Below are 16,819 nucleotides of genomic sequence, written 5' to 3'. Positions count from 1 at the left end.
TACATTTCCCTCTCCTTTTATTTGATAGTTGGTCTACAAATTCTTTTTTCTTAACAGACCAAGAGAAGAATCTTCAAGTGGACTTCAGGGGGATCCTACTCCATGTACTTTCACATGAGATCTAGTCCCTTCCTTGCATCCAAGGCCTCTCCAGCATCTGAACAAGGAAATAACATTGGGACTGCTATCTGCTGAAGTCTCTGCTGCAGCAAATGGTACTGTGGCCACCAGTGGGAGGGGCATACTCTACAATCTCCTCCGAAAATGTGAGCATTCTCAAAAGCACCCTTCATGCCATTTGGTATAAATGAAGAGAAAGGAACAATATCGATCACATAGTGCTTGAAATTTCCTGGAAGCTGTTATTTCATGCTTATTACATAGTCACCATATGACCTTTTATTAGTTGTTTGCAGGCCATTTCTCCAACTAAATTTTAAGCTCTGGTGGTAAAGGGTCAGGGTCCTGCCATTTTATTTTCATACCCTGCATCCTTGCAAAATTCTAGGCTCATACAGGAGCTTACTAAAGCTTGCCAGAATATTTGAATTAACTAACATAACTAACTTCATAATTAACCACAAATTCATATTAATCATGCTAAATGAGGGAAGATGGCATTGAGCCATGTTGACAGCTAGCCTACACAGAGCATCACTGTGTGACACAGAGTTTCTATGGGGACTCCAAGGAGGAGGCTGGGAGCTCTGAAAACCCCTTTCAGAGGCAGAATACTTGAAGGAGGAAAATATGTTTAAATGGGGCAAAGGGAGATTGTCAAGAGAAGATAATACTCCGTTTTTAAAAGCCCTGTCCTAAACCACTCAGGCTGCCCAAGAATGGAGCAGGGCATCTCACAAAGCCACAGCTGTCCTTGCTGGGCAGATGAAAGCTGAGTCTGAAGGATCATCTGCAGGAAGAGCTGTGAGTCCTCTACGGCCGGGTCTAAATTTAGGTGTCTCTGATTCAAAGTGGCAAGCCCAACATACCCCGCACACCATCCCCTCCTTGGAATAAAGAACAACAGAAGACCACGCCCCAAGAAAAGTATACATGATGGTGCAAGTACAAATTGGCCACTTGGCTCACCTCAGGGAGCGTCCTTCCCAGGCCCCTTCCACATCTCTCTGTGGTTCGGTTTCCAAAGAGTCTGACTTAAGCACTGCCCTCCCTCCTGCCTCACTTCTAGAAACAGTTCCTGAATAGAAAAACATTCCAGTTTCTACCTAAGGTACCAGACATGTGAATATATTAGTTTTCAATTGCTACCTAACAAGTTGCCACAAACTAAGTGTCTTAAAACATTTATGTATTATCTCATGGTTTCATGAGTTAGAAGTCCAGGCAAGTGGAGCTGAGCTGCTTAGGGCCTTACAAAGCTAACATCATGGTGTTAGCTGGGGCATCAGTCTCACGTGGAGCTCAGAGTGTTCCCAGACTCATTCAGATTGATGACAGAATTTTGATCCTTGCAGTTGTAGAACTGAGGCCACATCTTCTGGCTGGATGTCAGTTGGGGGCTGCTTTCAGCTCCCAAAGGCCACCCTAAGGTCCTATCCACGTGGCCCCCTCCACTGAAAGTTCTAGTGCCTGCTCTGTTTCTGTCCCTTTTAAGGACTCACCTAATCAGGCCAGGCCCACCATGGATAATAGGATAATCTTCCTTTCCCCATAAAGACGAGCATAATCACCAGGAGTGATATTCATCATATTCACAGGTCGTGCCTATCCTTAAGGGGAGAGAGATGATACAGGGTATCTATATCAAGGAGCAGGAATCTTGGGGACCATCTTAGAATTCTACTGCCACAGTCAGTACAGTATATCTAAAATGTACTTTGTGTTTTATCTTCCTTAAACACTTTCTTATATATTGGCCCATGTTAGCAAGTTAAGTTAAAAAAAAAAAAAAGTTAAGCAAAAACTATAAATAGCACTTAAAGGAGAAGGAAAGAGGCAGAGGTCCAGAACTCCAGTTTGCCATTTGCTCCCTCCTCCCCATATCAGCCAACCTCAGTTGTTTGCAGTAGAGAAATGCACATGCCTGAGATCCCGCTGACCAAAATGTCACCTAGCACTTCTGCTTATTATTCATTGGGCATTGTTGAATTACACTGGTCATTTCACCCATTAAATGATGTGCTAAATCTAGAGCATGGGGAGAAAACAGGGAAGCCCTGGGGGAAGATTGCTTTGGGATGGGCTGACCTGGCCCCCCTTGGCTGCACGTCTGGGTTCAGGCCATCCTCCCATCTCCCCTCCCGAACCCTGCAGAGAGTATCTGCACTTCAGGTTAGTGCTGGCAGCTCTAGAATTTCCTGTACATGGGAATATACAGGATTCACCCTCTCTGTGTAAGGGTTCTTCCACTGAGTGTGAAGTTGTGTGATCCTCTCTGTTGTTGCCTGTTCTCAAGATTCGTTCCCTTTATTACCTGAGTAATGTGATTGCACCACAGTTTGTTTTCATTGTCTCATAGATGGGCACCTGAGATATTTCCAAGTTGTGCCTATCATAAATAAAGCTGCTGTGAACATTCTAGTATAGGAAAAAAGGATGAAAAGAAGTTTGAAGTCTGTCTTCTGTCTTTTAATCTTATTTATAATTTTTAAATGAAAGTTTTCTAATTTCAACGGAGTCATTTCTTAGAGTAAGTTTCATGATTTTTTTAATTTTAAGAAATCCTTTGTATTCTAAGATTATAAACAGCATCTCTTACACTTTTTTCTAACCCATCATAATTTTGTTTTTAATAGCTAGTATCTGAAATTCATTTTTGAGATGGCTTGAGTTGAGGATCTTAGCATTTCCTGCAGACATACAGCCAAGACCTCAACTACATGTATTGAGGAGTCTGTTATCTCCCAACTTTGCATTCTTTTTTCCCTTCTATGAACTCTCCCTCAACCATCTGCCTCCATGGTTCCAATAACCAAGTAAGCATTGATAATGCCAAAGTCTTTCTCTAGCCAAGGATGGCAACTCCATGGACTCCTCTTTTTCACCTACGCATGTTCCTGTCATTCAATCTAATGGCAAATATTTCTAAATATGCACAAAATCTAACCACAGCTTACCAGCTATACCACTTTCACTGTGTCAAAGTCATCATGACCCATAATTTGGACTCCTGCCTTAGCCTCCTGACTGGTTTCCCTGCTTATCACCCCAGCAAATTAGAATAATCCTGTTAAAACTTACATCAGATCATGTCATCCTTTGCCATAAACTCTCCAAACATTCCCATCTCCAGTAAAAAGCAACCGTCTTAAAGCAGCCTCAAAGGCCCTACCTGACTTAGGTGACCCCTGCCCATTCTGTCCCCTTTACTTCCACTCTCCCACTTGCTGACCCCATCCAGACCCATTAACTGCTCCTGAGAACACCAGGTGTTCTTCCTATGGGCTTTGCAGTGGTTACTCCTGATACCTGAAATGCTTTTCCCTCCAACACCTGTGTGGCTCACTTGATTACCTCCTTCTGAACTTGGCTCAAATCTCACCATCTTAGGAAGCCTTGCATTGCCCACCCTGTTTAAATTGAAACCTGTGCTTTTCCCTACTCCCATCCCAATCCCCATGTACTGCTCTTGTTACCAGCTCCATAGCATTTGTTACCGGCTAATCTATGACATCACTTATTTATTATATTTCTTTTTTTATTTCCTCCCCTCCAAATGGAATATAAGCTCTATAAAGGCAGGGATTTTTACCTTTTTGTGATTGATTCTACTCCCACAGAGTGGTCCTTAGCACATCCCAGATATTCAATAATGGGTTAAACAATGAGTAAATGAACTTCCTTCTGAATATTACCCAGATCTTCCACAGGTACCTCACACTATTAACACTGAACTTACCGTATTTTTGCCCAAACTACCCACGTCCACCTTACCCACACAAGATTACTAGAATAGGCCTGGTCTCATTACAGTTACCTATGTCACCTTCCTCTACTATGACCTCCTTGCCATCTCACTGTCAGCTCCTGAAGACCAGGAGCTCATTGCCTCATCTTTGCTTGGTTCACTGCAGTTTCCCACAAGCCTCTTTGCCTCTGTTCTGGCTCCCATTTAATTCTTGCTCCTCATGCAGCCACCAGCATGTTGCTAAAATCTACATATAATCTTGTCCTTTGTTTGCTTACAATTCTTTCACGACTCCCCTTACTTTCAGGATAATGAACAAATGCCCCATCATGGTATTGTTACCAGTGGTGAATCTGTACGGGTCTTCAGCAAACTTGATACTTGCCTCCTTGGAGGAAAGAATTTGGCTGAGGGGCACAAGTAGGATTAAGTCAGAGGGAGAGACCAAGGCAAGTTTCAGGGCAGGAGTGAGAGTTTATTAAAATGTTTTAGAGCAGGAGCAAAAGGAAGCAAAGTACACTTGGAAGAGGGCCAAGCAGGCAACTTAAGAGGTCCAAGTGTCTAGTTCAGCCCTTGACTTGGGGTTTTATACATTGACATGGCTCTGGCGTTTTCTTTTCTCCTCCATTGAATCTTCCCTTGGGGCAGGCTGTTGCTCAACTACTGCATGTGCAATGTCGGTCAGCATTTGGGAGGGTGACCACATGTACAGTGCATTTACTAAGATTGGGCACATGCTCTCTGGGGGCAAACACCCCCAGGGGAACATCATACATCAGTCATTTTGCTTCTTAGTTCACATGCTTCGGCCCACTTGCCCAGCTTCTGAGATCTTATTGGGAAGTTGCTGATCACCAGCTCTAGGTGTTTTCTATCTACTGGGAGACTGTCTTACCCTGGAGCCAGCTGCAACCAATTATCATTTCAGAGAGACAGTTTAAAAACCACCTGACATCACGTGATGGTTGCCTGACATTCCTGGGCTGGGGGATCCTCCCCTGCCTTCCTCACATCTGCCTAACTACCTACTCTAACATTCCTGCCCCCAAGAGTCCAAGACCCAATTCTTTGGGAAAATGGACAAAGGTCAGTCTTCTGTAACTGCTTCCTGCTGTCAGAGGGGTGGTAGTCGTTGTTCTGTGGGTCTTGGCCTCTTGCTAGCTGTCAAGGCAGGGTGACTGTGTGGGTGAATCTGTTGGTGAAAATGGTATCCAGCCAGGTCAAAAGGAGACAGGGGCAGGATTTTACCTCTCTCATATTCCACTGATGGGCAGTCTAGGGCTTCTCTGTGGAAGGGTGACTCTTGAATACTGAGAGAGCGGTATCCCTCACTGAGGATCATCTGGAGCTTGATGGCCTGAAGACAAGAGGAGACAAATTGGGTATTAGATTTAGAAGACATGGACCAAAAAGGAGCAAAAGTAGGAGACTAACAAGTGGGCCTAAAAATGGAAGAACCCAGAAGAATCATTACCAGGTTCCATCCCAATCTAACCAACCCTGAGAGGCTCATTCTCGTAAACAGGAAGGTCAATTTATGAGTTGTCTGATGTTGTCTTGTACTTTTCCCAATTGACTGACCCCAAAGCAACATTTTTCATCTAAGGCTAAACAAATTCCTCCCTGTTCTGCCATTAACATATCTAGCTCTCGGCAATTTTGGAGGACTACAGCTGCTAAAAATTCCATTTGTTCTTGCATGGCTGTTGAGGTTTTAACCATGGTATAATATTGTTGGCTACTTCCACTGAGAGTTGGCTATAGGTCAAGGCTTGTGTGACTCCAACAATTCTGGTGTATCAGCTATAATGCTAAGTCCCGTGAGAAGGGGACTTAATTTCATAGCCCTCTTCATCTTGGGCAAGATGTAATGCCCATAGATTGGTACTGGAAGAGAGAGATTGCCAGGGGCTATGAAGATGTCCAGGGATACATAGCCTATGGTACAAGTTCCAGTCCAATTAGTGGGGAGGCATTGGTGAACTAACTGGTCACAAATATAGTGACTCCTCACGACTTAAGACAAGTAAAGATGTCAAAATGAAATAAAATTCTGACTCTTTCCAGCATAGGTAAGGGTCATAGCTAACTCCATATGTCCCCAGGTTTTACATAGACTTTAATGGCTTTAAAGTAGGCAAGCTGTGCAGTTATTAAGAGTCACAGTAGCAGTTTATGACCTCAAAGTATTTAGTAGCCCTAATAACCTTTAAAATCATACAGCATTTCTTTCATAAATTCCCTTTCACAAATCTTCTCATGACTTATACAGACCATCTACAACATGCTCAGACTTTCTGACTTGTCCTAAACATCCCTCTTTTTTAAACCAGTCATTTTGCTTTTGGACAAGAATTTGCCATGCAAGATCCTTTCTCATATAAAATTTCTTTTCTTTATAACTTTCCTTACCAAAAATACCTCTACTTTCATAACCTTTGAATTAGACAAAAGCCATTTTCCTACTGTTAGGAAGTTATGGTTTGTACTACATGTTGCTGTGTGAGTCCTGTGAAGGGGGAGCAGGTGGGGAGGTTATCTATATACTGTAGAAGTTATCATCCCTCAAGAGATTGCTCAATTAGATTTCTTGCTAGGGCTTTTCTGAATAAGAGTGGGCTATTTCTATACCCCTGAAGTAGGACTGTCCAGATTGAAGTTATTGGTTAAAGATTTAGGTAGCTTTCCCAGAAGAAATAGGGTTATTAGCGGGAAAGATGAATTCAGAGGTTGGGCAAATATTAAGCAGGCACCCATCTTGAAAAGTATATTTTTGCCAAAAGGGGTTGGGCGTATTTAGACATTAACAGGGACTGCTGGGAGAATGGTAATTGATCCCTTAAGTAATATAAAGGGATGTAAATCTTTTTTCTTTGGAGGGAGGGCATGCCATTTCCCCTATTACCCAACAGTATTTGAAAGAGTTGCTCAGAGAAGATTAGCATTAAGTAGGCAGCTCTTGAACACAAAAGGGAAATTTATAATTTTATTTGTAGCCTCTAGAGTTGCCCTTGGATTTGTTCCTTTTGATCAGAATGGAGACCCCCTTCAACTCAAGGCCTTTATTGGATTGAAGTCTGGCCTGTGGGCCTTTCTGACTCTCAGGACAGTCCTTTTTCCAGTGGCTGAGCTTGTGGTAGAGGGGACAGGCCTTGTGGAGCTTTTTTCCACTTAGCCCATTGAGGCATTTTACCTTCCAGTGGCCTGGTTTTCTGCATCAATGGCAGTTCTCTGGAGCAGTGTCCTAAGGGCAACCTGGAGGGACCTGGAGAGCTTGTAAAGTAGCCAATAGTTGAACCTCACTTTTGTCCCTACATTTCTCCTTCTCCTTAACCCTGTCCTCCTTATTCTGCTCTTGGTTATAAAAGACTCAGGATGCTAACTTGAGGATTTCCTGCATATGGGCTCTGGGTTCTAAGGCTGAGTTTTGTAATTTTCTCCCAATTCATTTTTAGGCTAAACAGTATTACAAAGGAACACCAGTTTTTTATTTTAAGCTTGTCTGGTGGGGGGGCAGTGTCAAGCTTTTCCCAGTTTTTGAGGATGCATCAAGGGGTGTGTCCCATGGTATGGAGACACAATTACCTATCTGCGAAGAGCGAACAGAGGAGACAAGAGGGAAAGAAGGTGTCCCCTCTAGTTTCCCTACTATCTTTTTCCTGGACTTATGGCAGACCAGAGTGAACAGGGTATCCCCATTCATCCTAGGGGTTCCAGATGAACCGCTGCTTATCAGGTACCCCTAACCTTGGTCCCACCTTGTTTTAAGGAGGTGTGATTAGACATTTTTGAAGAGAGAACAGAGAGAAAAGAGAAGAAGGCATCCCCCCTTGTTCCCTTAATCCTGTGCCTATCACAAACTGGAGTGAACACAGTGCCCCCCATTCATCTTAGAGGTTCTTGAATGGACTGGTGCTTACCAGGTACCCCTAACCCTGGTCCCATCCCATTTCTGGGACCAACCTTCATCTGTAACCTGTTTTGCACCTATAGCCTGGGACTAGCCTTCATCTCTGCTCTATAGGTACTCTGGTCTCTTGCACCTGTGGCCTTGGGGTAGCCTATATCCTTGTCTCCAGGACCTTATAGTGACTCTTATTCAGAGCATTCTAGCAATAAAATGATCATCTCTTTTCTCATATTCCCATTTCCCATGTTCTTTAAGTAGATGAAAAGCCTGTTTTTCAGCCAACTGCCACAAGGGGGCTGTACGGCCCCCCTTCAAATATAATCTTGAAGGTCCTGATGCATATTGAGAAAGATGTAGAAGTGATTAGAGAAGAGGAGGAAAATTTTTATTTGGGGTTCCTTGTCTTCTGGGATAACATGCAGAACAAATGCTTAAACAGATAAAACAATCCCTCTGCTACCAGAGGAAGCAGGAGGAAGCCAGAGGGATGCTCATGGAAAGACTCTATATGCTCGCAAAAACAGCAGCCCTTAGATTTGGAGGGCAATGTTTATTTGCGTTCTCAACATAAAAGAGGAACCTCTGGAGAACTTGTAGCCTGGGATAAGGGCTCACAGATGACAAAGGAAGAATTTTCCTTCCTTCAAAAAGGTGATAACTCAAAAAAGCGGATAGGTGGTGTCCTTAAAGGGCCATAAAGTGAAGTCCTATGCAGGTAGACAAATAGCTTCAAAAACCACCAAAAAACCTGACCCTGGAGTATAACAGGGACAAAAAGCATATGGTAAGTCACAAGGAGCTGGCAGAGCCAGGGTTCCAATTAGTGTCTGTCCTGACAATGAGCCAACAGACAGGGGAAGAGCTGAAGGTCATCTGAGCTGGAAGAGTAAAACCAAGTATAAATCCCATGGGATATCCACAATGGAGCCCATGTCTTGGTTGCCAGGCAAACCCAGCAAGAGCCATGGGCACAGGAACAACAAATGGAGTGTGTGTTAAGCTAGAGAAGGAAGTCACACAGCATGCAAAGTGAAAGCAGAGAAAAGGCAGACTTGCTCCCAATGCAGATGGTCCAGCGGGTGTGCAAGGCCACTTCAGAATACACACAGAGAAAACAGGAGAATAGGCAGTGCAGCTTTTTGGGAAAGAGCCTGTTTTAGTTGAAGAATCAGAGGAAACCCCAGACATTACATGGCCTTAGGCTTTAAGCCCTACCACTCTCGTAAGCCTCCTGTCCAGGAGGGCCATTAGTGTCTCAGGTCTCCTCAGTGCAGACTCTAAGGTCCTTCCCACCCCTGCAAGCCTTTCAGAGTGAGCTGAGAGATCAGCTGTGGGAAGCAGAGCTATTGCAGCTAAGAGAAAATGTTCTGGGAGTGGTCAGTAAGCAAGAGAGTAAAAGGGGGGAAGGAAACCACATACAGGGGTTGAATGCCTCCAGCTGAAGAAGGCAAGGTGTAGAGACATCTTACCTCTTGAGAATGTATCCAAGTCATGGCAACAAAATATGTTACCAGCAATCAACCCATACAGATCTGCAGCAGATTTGATCCTTGCCTTCTCAGAGGAAAGAATTTGGCTGAGGAGTGAAGTAGGTTTAAGGCACAGGGAGAGACTGAGACAAGTTTAAGAGTAGGAGTGAGAGTTTATTAAAATGTTCTAGAGCAGGAGCAAAAGGAAGCAAATTACCCTTGGAAGAGGGCCAAGCAGGCAACTTGAGAGATCCAAGTACCCCATTTAGCCACTGACTTTGGGATTTGTAAATTGGCATGGTTCTGGGGTTTTCTTTTCCCTTCCCTTGATTCTTCCCTTGGAGCAGGCTGTTGCTCAAATGCCTCATAAGCAATGTCAGTCAGCATTTGAGAGGGTGGCCACATGCATAGCGCATTTACTGATGTTGTGCGCATGCTTTCTAGGGCCAACTTCCCTTTACTGGTCAAATGCCCCTGGAGGAAGGTCAGACATCAGCCATTTTGCTTCTCAGTGCACATGCTTGAGCCTGCTTGCCCAACTTCTGAGATCTTATCAGGAAGCTTCTGATCACCAGCTCCAGGTGTTTTCTATCTATTGGGAGGCTATTGTCCCCAGGTGCCAGCTGTGACCAATTATCATATCAGAAACACAGTTTAACAACTGCCTGACCATTGCCTGATGGTCATCAGACATTCCTGCGAGTGGGGTTGGGGGGCCTCTCCTGCCATGCTCATGTCTGCCTAATTACCTACTCTAACAGTATATAAGTTTGTCCATGATCTGTCCTGGCTGAGCTCTGCAGCTGTACCTCCCAGCCCAGATTCATTGATCAACTACACATAACTATTTGCCAGGGGTCCCACTGTATATTCATCCATTTTGCATTGCTATAAAGAAATACCTGAGACTGGGTAATTTATAAAGAAAATAGATTTGTTTGGCTGCAGGCTGTACAAGGATGGCACCAGCATCTGCCTGGCTTCTGATGAGGCCTCAGGAAGCTTACAGTTATGGTGGAAGGTGAAGTGGGAGCAGACATGTCACATGGTAAGAACAGGAGCAAGAGAGAAGGAAGCAAGAGAGAGGAGAGGAGGTACCATGCTCTTTTAAAGAACCGGCTCTCACGTGAACTGATAGAGTGAAAACTCACTCATTATCACAAGGACAGCACCAAGCCATTCATGAAGAATCTGCCCCCATGACCCAAACATCTCCCACCAGTCCCCACCTCCAACATTGGGGAACACATTTCAATATGAGATTTGGAGAGGACTGTATTAGTCTGTTTTCATGCTGCTGATAAAGACATACCCAAGTGTTGGGAGCAGGCCCCCCAAAATCTGGCCATAAACTGGCCCAAAAACTGGCCATAAACAAAATCTCTGCAGCACTGTAACATGTTCATAACTGCCCTAACGCCCAAGCTGGAAGATTGTGGGTTTACATGAATGAAGGCAAAGAACACCTGGTGCACCCAGGGCGGAAAACTGCTTAAAGGCATTCTTAAGCCACAAACAATAGCATGAGTGATCTGTGCCTTAAGGACATGCTCCTGCTGCAGGTAACTAGCCCAACCTATTCCTTTAATTTGGCCCATCCCTTCATTTCCCATAAGGGATACTTTTAGTTAATTTAATATCTATAGAAACAATGCTAATGACTGGTTTGCTGTTAATAAACACATGGGTAAATCTCTGTTCAGGGTTCTCAGCTCTGAAGGCTGTGAGACTCCTGATTTCCCACTTCACACCTCTATATTTCTGTGTGTGTGTCTTTAATTACTCTAGCGCAGCTGGGTTAGGGTCTCCCCAACTAAGCTGGTCTCAGCACCCAAGACTGGGAAGAAAAAGAGGTTTAATTGGACTTACAGTTCCACATGGCTGGGGAGGCCTCAGAATCATGGCTAGAGGCAAAAGTACTTCCTACATGGTGGCAGCAAGAGAATATGAGGAAGAAGCAAAAGCAGGAACCCCTGATAAACCCATCAGGTCTCATGAGACTTATTCACTATCATGAAAATAGCATGGGAAAGACCAGCCCCCATGATTCAATTACCTCCCCCAAGGTCCCTCCCACAACATGTGGGAATCCTGGGAGATAAAATTCAAGTTGAGATTTGAATGGGGACACAGCCAAACCATATCATTCTGCCCCTGGCCCCTCCCAAATCTCATGTCCTCACATTTCAAAACCAATCATGCCTTCCCAACAGTCCCCCAAAGTCTTAACTCATTTCGGCATTAACCCAAAAGTCCACAGTCCAAAGTCTCATCTGAGACAAGGCAAGTCCCTTCTGCCTATGAGCCTGTACAATCAAAAACAAGCTAGTTACTTCCTAGATACAATGGGGGTACAGGTATTGGGTAAATACGGCCATTCAAAATGGGATAAATTGGCCAAAACAAAGGGGTTACAGGGCCCGTGCAAGTCCAAAATCCAGCAGGACAGTCAAATTTTAAAGCTCCGAAATGATCTCCTTTGACTCCAGGTCTCACATCCAGGTCGTGCAGATGCAAGAGGTAGGTTCCCTTGGTCTTGGGCAGCTCTGACCCTGTAGCTTTGCAAGGTACAGGCTCCCTCCTGGCTGCTTTCAGGGGCTGGCATTGAGTGTCTCTGGCTTTTCCAGATGCATGGTGCAAGCTGTCAGTGAATCTACCATTCTGGAGTCTGGAGGACAGTGGCCCTTTTCTCACAGCTCCACTAGGCAGTGCCCCAGTAGGGACTCTGTGTGGGAGCTCTGACCCCACATTTTCCTGCCATACTGCCCTAGCAGAGGTTCTCCATGAGGGCCCCACCCCTGCAGCAAACTTTTGCCTGGGCACCCAGGCATTTCTATACATCTGAAATCTAGGTGGAGGTTCCCAAACCTCAATTCTTGACCTGTGCACCCACAGGCTCAACACCATGTGGAAGCTGTCACATGGAATCCTAGGCAGCCATAAAAAATGATGGTTCCCAGCTTCATCCATGTCCCTGCAAAGGACATGAACTCAGCATTTTTCTCAAAGCCATTCAACAAGTCTCTAGGAGGTTCCAAACTTTCTTGTATTTTCCTGTCTTCTTCTGAGATCTCCAAGCTCTTCCAGCCTCTGCCTGTTACCCAGTTCCAAAGTCGCTTCCACATTTTCAGGTATCTTTTCAGCAAGGCCCCACTCAACTGGTACCAATTTACTGTGTTAGTCTGTTTTCACACTGCTGATAAAGACGTACCTGAGACTGGGAAGAAAAAGAGGTCTAATTGGACTTACAGTTCCACATGACTGGGGAGGCCTCAGAATCATGACAGGAAGCGAAAGGCACTTCTTACATGATGATGGTAAGAGAAAATGAAGAAGAAGCAAAAGCAGAAACCCCTGATAAACCCATCAGATCTCATGAGACTTATTCACTATCATGAAAATAGCATGGGAAAGACCGGCCCCCATGATTCAATTACTTTTCCCTAGGTCCTTCCCACAACACATGGGAATTCTGGGAGATATAATTCAAGTTGATATTTGAATGGGGACACAGCCAAGCCATGTTAGGGACAAACATCCAAATCATATCACACTGGCTCAAGATCTCATATCTCTCCCGGACTTTTACATACTGTCTCCTTAACCTGGAAATAGCCCTTTTCCACCTGGATGCTTCCTCTTCCTTAAGACACAACTCAAGTTTCTTCTACCCGAGACTTAGTTTTATGTTGTTACTCACTCCCATTGCCCTAATACTGACCATTCCACTGGTATTTTTGGTCTATTCCTCTGTCCTCCCTAACACGTTGTAAATTCATCTGGAAAAGAGACATCTTTCAACTTTATATCTCTAGGGCCTAGCGCAGAGTCTATTGTAGAGTCATAATGAATAAATGTGAAATAAAATCAAATGTATGGAGCTGAGGGAAACGCTTGTACTTTTCTGTCTTCTCATCTTATGTAGGTTCTCCTGTTATGACATGACTTAGAGAAGATTGCACCATCAGCAACTAAGTCTAATGGAGACACAGCAGGTCTGTAAGGTCAGCCAGATTTAAGTGAAATTATAATTCTTAAGATTTGGCATTTTAGTAGCATTAGAGCCAGACTGGTTATTTTTCTAAATAGATCCTGTCTAGATACTTCCCTGAAGAAAGGGTATTTCCTGATTTTTTTAAGCAGCATGATACAACTGTAATATGTGTTATATTAACATTTTCAATCATTACAGAGCAGGTGGAAGCTCTTCCTTTCTTTGTTCTTCCAGGCCATGAGCCCAGATGCCAGGCCCATCCTTTCTGAGTATGAATGTGTGGAGATAACTGGCAGCTGTAGTCTGAATGTATCCCCCAAAATTCGTATGTTAAAGAGTAATCACCAATGTGATGGCATTAAGAGGTGGGACCTTTAGGAGGTGATTATAGGTTAGGTTCTTATGAATGGGATTAGAGCTCTTATAAAAGACCTTGCTCTTTCACTCTTCTGCCACCTGAGGACACAGTGTTTACTTTTCTTTTGCCTTTCTGTTCTTTCTGCCATGTGAGGACACCTAGGTGGTACCATCTCTGAGGAGTGGGTCTTCACCAGACACAGAACCTACCAGCACCTTGATCTTGAACTTCCCAGTCTCCGTAACTGTGAGAAATAAATTCCTGTGGTTTAAAATTAGCCAGTCTCCAGTATTTTGTTATAGAAGCCCGAATGAACTAAGACGTTGCCCTAAGTCTACATTTTTTTGTCAAATACACACACACACACACACACATACACACATTGTTAAATGATGAAAATTGTAAAGTGTGATTTCCAAATATGCCTCAGGGATGATCTTGCCTGCAGGGAGGTCAGAGTGATGGGAGAGTAGCCAGGAGGGAAGAGGCAAGAGCAAGACGCCTGTCTCTCCATCCTCTGGACCTCATGTCCTCCTGGGTTGCCATTGCTTATATTCAAAAATGCCGACTTCAAACAACAGCATGTAAACTCATAAAGTATGGGCACTTCCACTTCTATTCACTGGCCACAGAAAACTGCACAGTTAAGTCTGGCTCAATATATCACCATTCATGCAAGTTAATTCTTCCTCCAACATTGAGTCAAAGAGCAAAGACACATGAATTAGCAAGAACAAGGCTTTATCTATCTATCTCCCCATGTATCTGTTTATCTATCTATATAATCTGGGAAAGAAAGATAAGGGCCCACTGAGACAAATGATTAAAGAGAATGGGGCAGCTGTAGGAGCAGAGGGTAACCTGCTAGTTCCAAGACAAGAGGAAAACTGGCCCAGGGCTTCAGATTGCCAGGCTATTTAGGCAAAGCCAGGTATGGCTTAGTCGATGATGTGTGCAGAGCCCTCTTCTACTCTCTACAGTGGAAATTTTCAAGTCAAGTATGTGAACTTCTGACCAGCCTCATTTGCCCCACACCCTCTGACAGACATATATACCACCCCAAGGTGCTGGTCCTACAGCTTGCTATTAGAAGACAGACAGAGGGTTAAATTTGTTTGACATAACTCCATAAAACTGAGCCTCTTTCCATCAGAGTGATGGCTATTCACGGGGGACAGTGGTCACTGCAGTCTGCCATTTTCAAAGAAAGTTTGTGTTTCTTAATTGCACTAGGAGAAGGCAAAGGGTGGATGGCACCACACTTCCATTTTCCACAATCCCTGCTGCTAATGAAAGTGTCCCAAAGGCAAGGCTGATGTTTGCAGTGATCACATCAGAATTGGAAGTATTCTAACCAAAGGTAGGAGCAAAAGTGTCTCCAAGCCCAGGTATTTTCTCAGTAGTGCTGTCTCCTCAAAAGTCAAATGGGGTACCATGGCTAGGTGACCAGGTATTCTGACTCAGACCAAAGCAGAAATGTGTCCTGAATCATGTACAGCCTTGTCCCCTCTGACTGTAACAGAAGTGTTATGTGTAATGAGTACCCCAGGAGCTCAGAATGATAGTAGGAAGAGAGGCATTTCCAAAAACAAGTTCCATGATGTCCCTTCCCATTGTACCATCTGGACTTTAACCACATGGGCTCCAGGTGCTCTGATTGTATGTGAGAACATAAGGACCTGCAAGCACAGGTATGCACTAGCTGCTGCTATTCCTAAAGATGAACTCTGATCAGGCACGCCTCAGGTGCTCTGATTGTAGGCATGAAGGAAAGTATCTCCAAGCATGAGAGGGGTGCTGATCTCTCCCACTGCAACAAGTGTGCTCTGGCAAGGGGGACCCTAGGAGCTCTGACGGAAGTTGGGAAAAGAAAAGCCCAACACAGGTGTAGTGCTGGCCCCTGTGACTGTAAGAGATATGCTCTGGCATGACGGGTCTCAGCTAATCTGACCACAAGAAGGAACAAAAGTGTTGCCTGGACCTTGATTCTTCTCCATGGGACTGACTCCTCCAATAGTAACAGATGTGCATTCACCCAGCTGGCTCTGATTATAGACAGGAAAGAAAATATCTCCCAGATTTGCTCTTTGTAGAGATGGACCAGATTGCTGTAGGCCAGCAAGAACCTGGTACTCAGGTCTAGGTGTCTCAGCTCAGGAAACCAGTGTCTGCTCAGTCTTGCACCAAAGCTGAGTGGTCTAGATATGGATCTTGGACTAAGGCAGCCACACTCATCCTAAAGCTACTGCAACCCATAGAGGCCACAGATTCCATAAACACAAATGGGTCTGCAGTAGTGTTGGCAAACAGTGAACTATTGCCTCCAAGTCCTGGTGCAGACTCTAAAGCCCGAAGTAGTAGCTGTACCAACTAAGAAAATGCCTGAGGTGCAACCACGAGCCAGCTGGGTGATGACAGGGATGTCAAAGGTAGAAAATGGAGACGTCAAATCCATGAAGCTGATTGAGTTGTGCTGCCATCTGGTGGTTAGGATGTGGCAGAGGTTAAATCAGGAGCTTGTGCTGAGGCTTCCTGGTTTCCAAAAGGGAAAGAGCCAACAAAGCTGGTAGCTCCACGCTGCAGCCCATCAGGGACCTGAAATATACACAGGGGGTCAAAATGATTTTGCAAGTTGCATTAGGGCCACTAACCAACTGTGCCAATGCTGCCTCTGAGTAGCATATTATCTGAACCAGAGAGCTCCGTGGAAAATGGGAAGTATTCACTGGAGACCAGGGAGACCAGAGATGACAGCCTGGGGAAGGAGCTTAGTATCCATATCAATTTCATCAGAGTCAGAGGTAGGATTGGATGTGGACTCTGCTGAGGTGCTGACTACAGGCATAGAGGCAACTACAGAGGCAGTGATAGGTAGGCCAGAAAAAGCAGAGGCACTGGGGAAAGTGGCTCCTGCCACTGCCCACTAGAGATCCCAAATGTGGGATGAGTGATGGCTCTCAGCCCAAGGGAAGATTGAAAGTTGTGGTGGGGCTGCTGATCATAAATGCAAGTGGGCTGGTGGAGGCTGGGGCCTTTGCAGGAGATATGCGCTCCATACTGAAATGTGCCTGGACAAATGGGAGGCAGCCTCACTCTGGAGCCTGGGAACACCTATTTCTTCTCTCAGTAGTGCTGGCTCATGCAGTAGCAACAGGTTTGCTCTGAATAAGTGGGCCTCAGTTACACTGACCATATGCACAAAAGAGTCTCCCAACACAGT

The 16,819-nt window shown here is 44.7% G+C and overlaps 1 long non-coding RNA gene across 3 annotated transcripts in view; it reads left to right on the top strand.

Annotated features, from left to right (window-relative positions):
- The window catches only part of LOC117974615 (uncharacterized), a 55,691-nt gene extending 41,828 nt beyond the window's left edge, over positions 1-13,863 (top strand). For 2 of the 3 annotated variants that reach the window (XR_008619947.1, XR_004664688.2), the window contains 3 exons: positions 58-266; positions 13,173-13,251; positions 13,762-13,858. This is a non-coding gene — a long non-coding RNA (uncharacterized LOC117974615). Of the gene's footprint in view, positions 1-57; positions 267-13,172; positions 13,252-13,761 lie in introns of all 3 variants that reach the window. The other variant, XR_004664690.3, reaches the window with a different exon arrangement.
- Positions 13,864-16,819: the final 2,956 nt, after the last annotated feature.

Source organism: Pan paniscus, chromosome 8, assembly GCF_029289425.2.
Source record: "Pan paniscus chromosome 8, NHGRI_mPanPan1-v2.0_pri, whole genome shotgun sequence".
Lineage (NCBI taxonomy): Eukaryota > Metazoa > Chordata > Mammalia > Primates > Hominidae > Pan > Pan paniscus.
The sequence above is the reverse complement of the archived record's forward strand: the minus strand, read 5'-3'. Positions and strand labels throughout refer to the sequence as shown.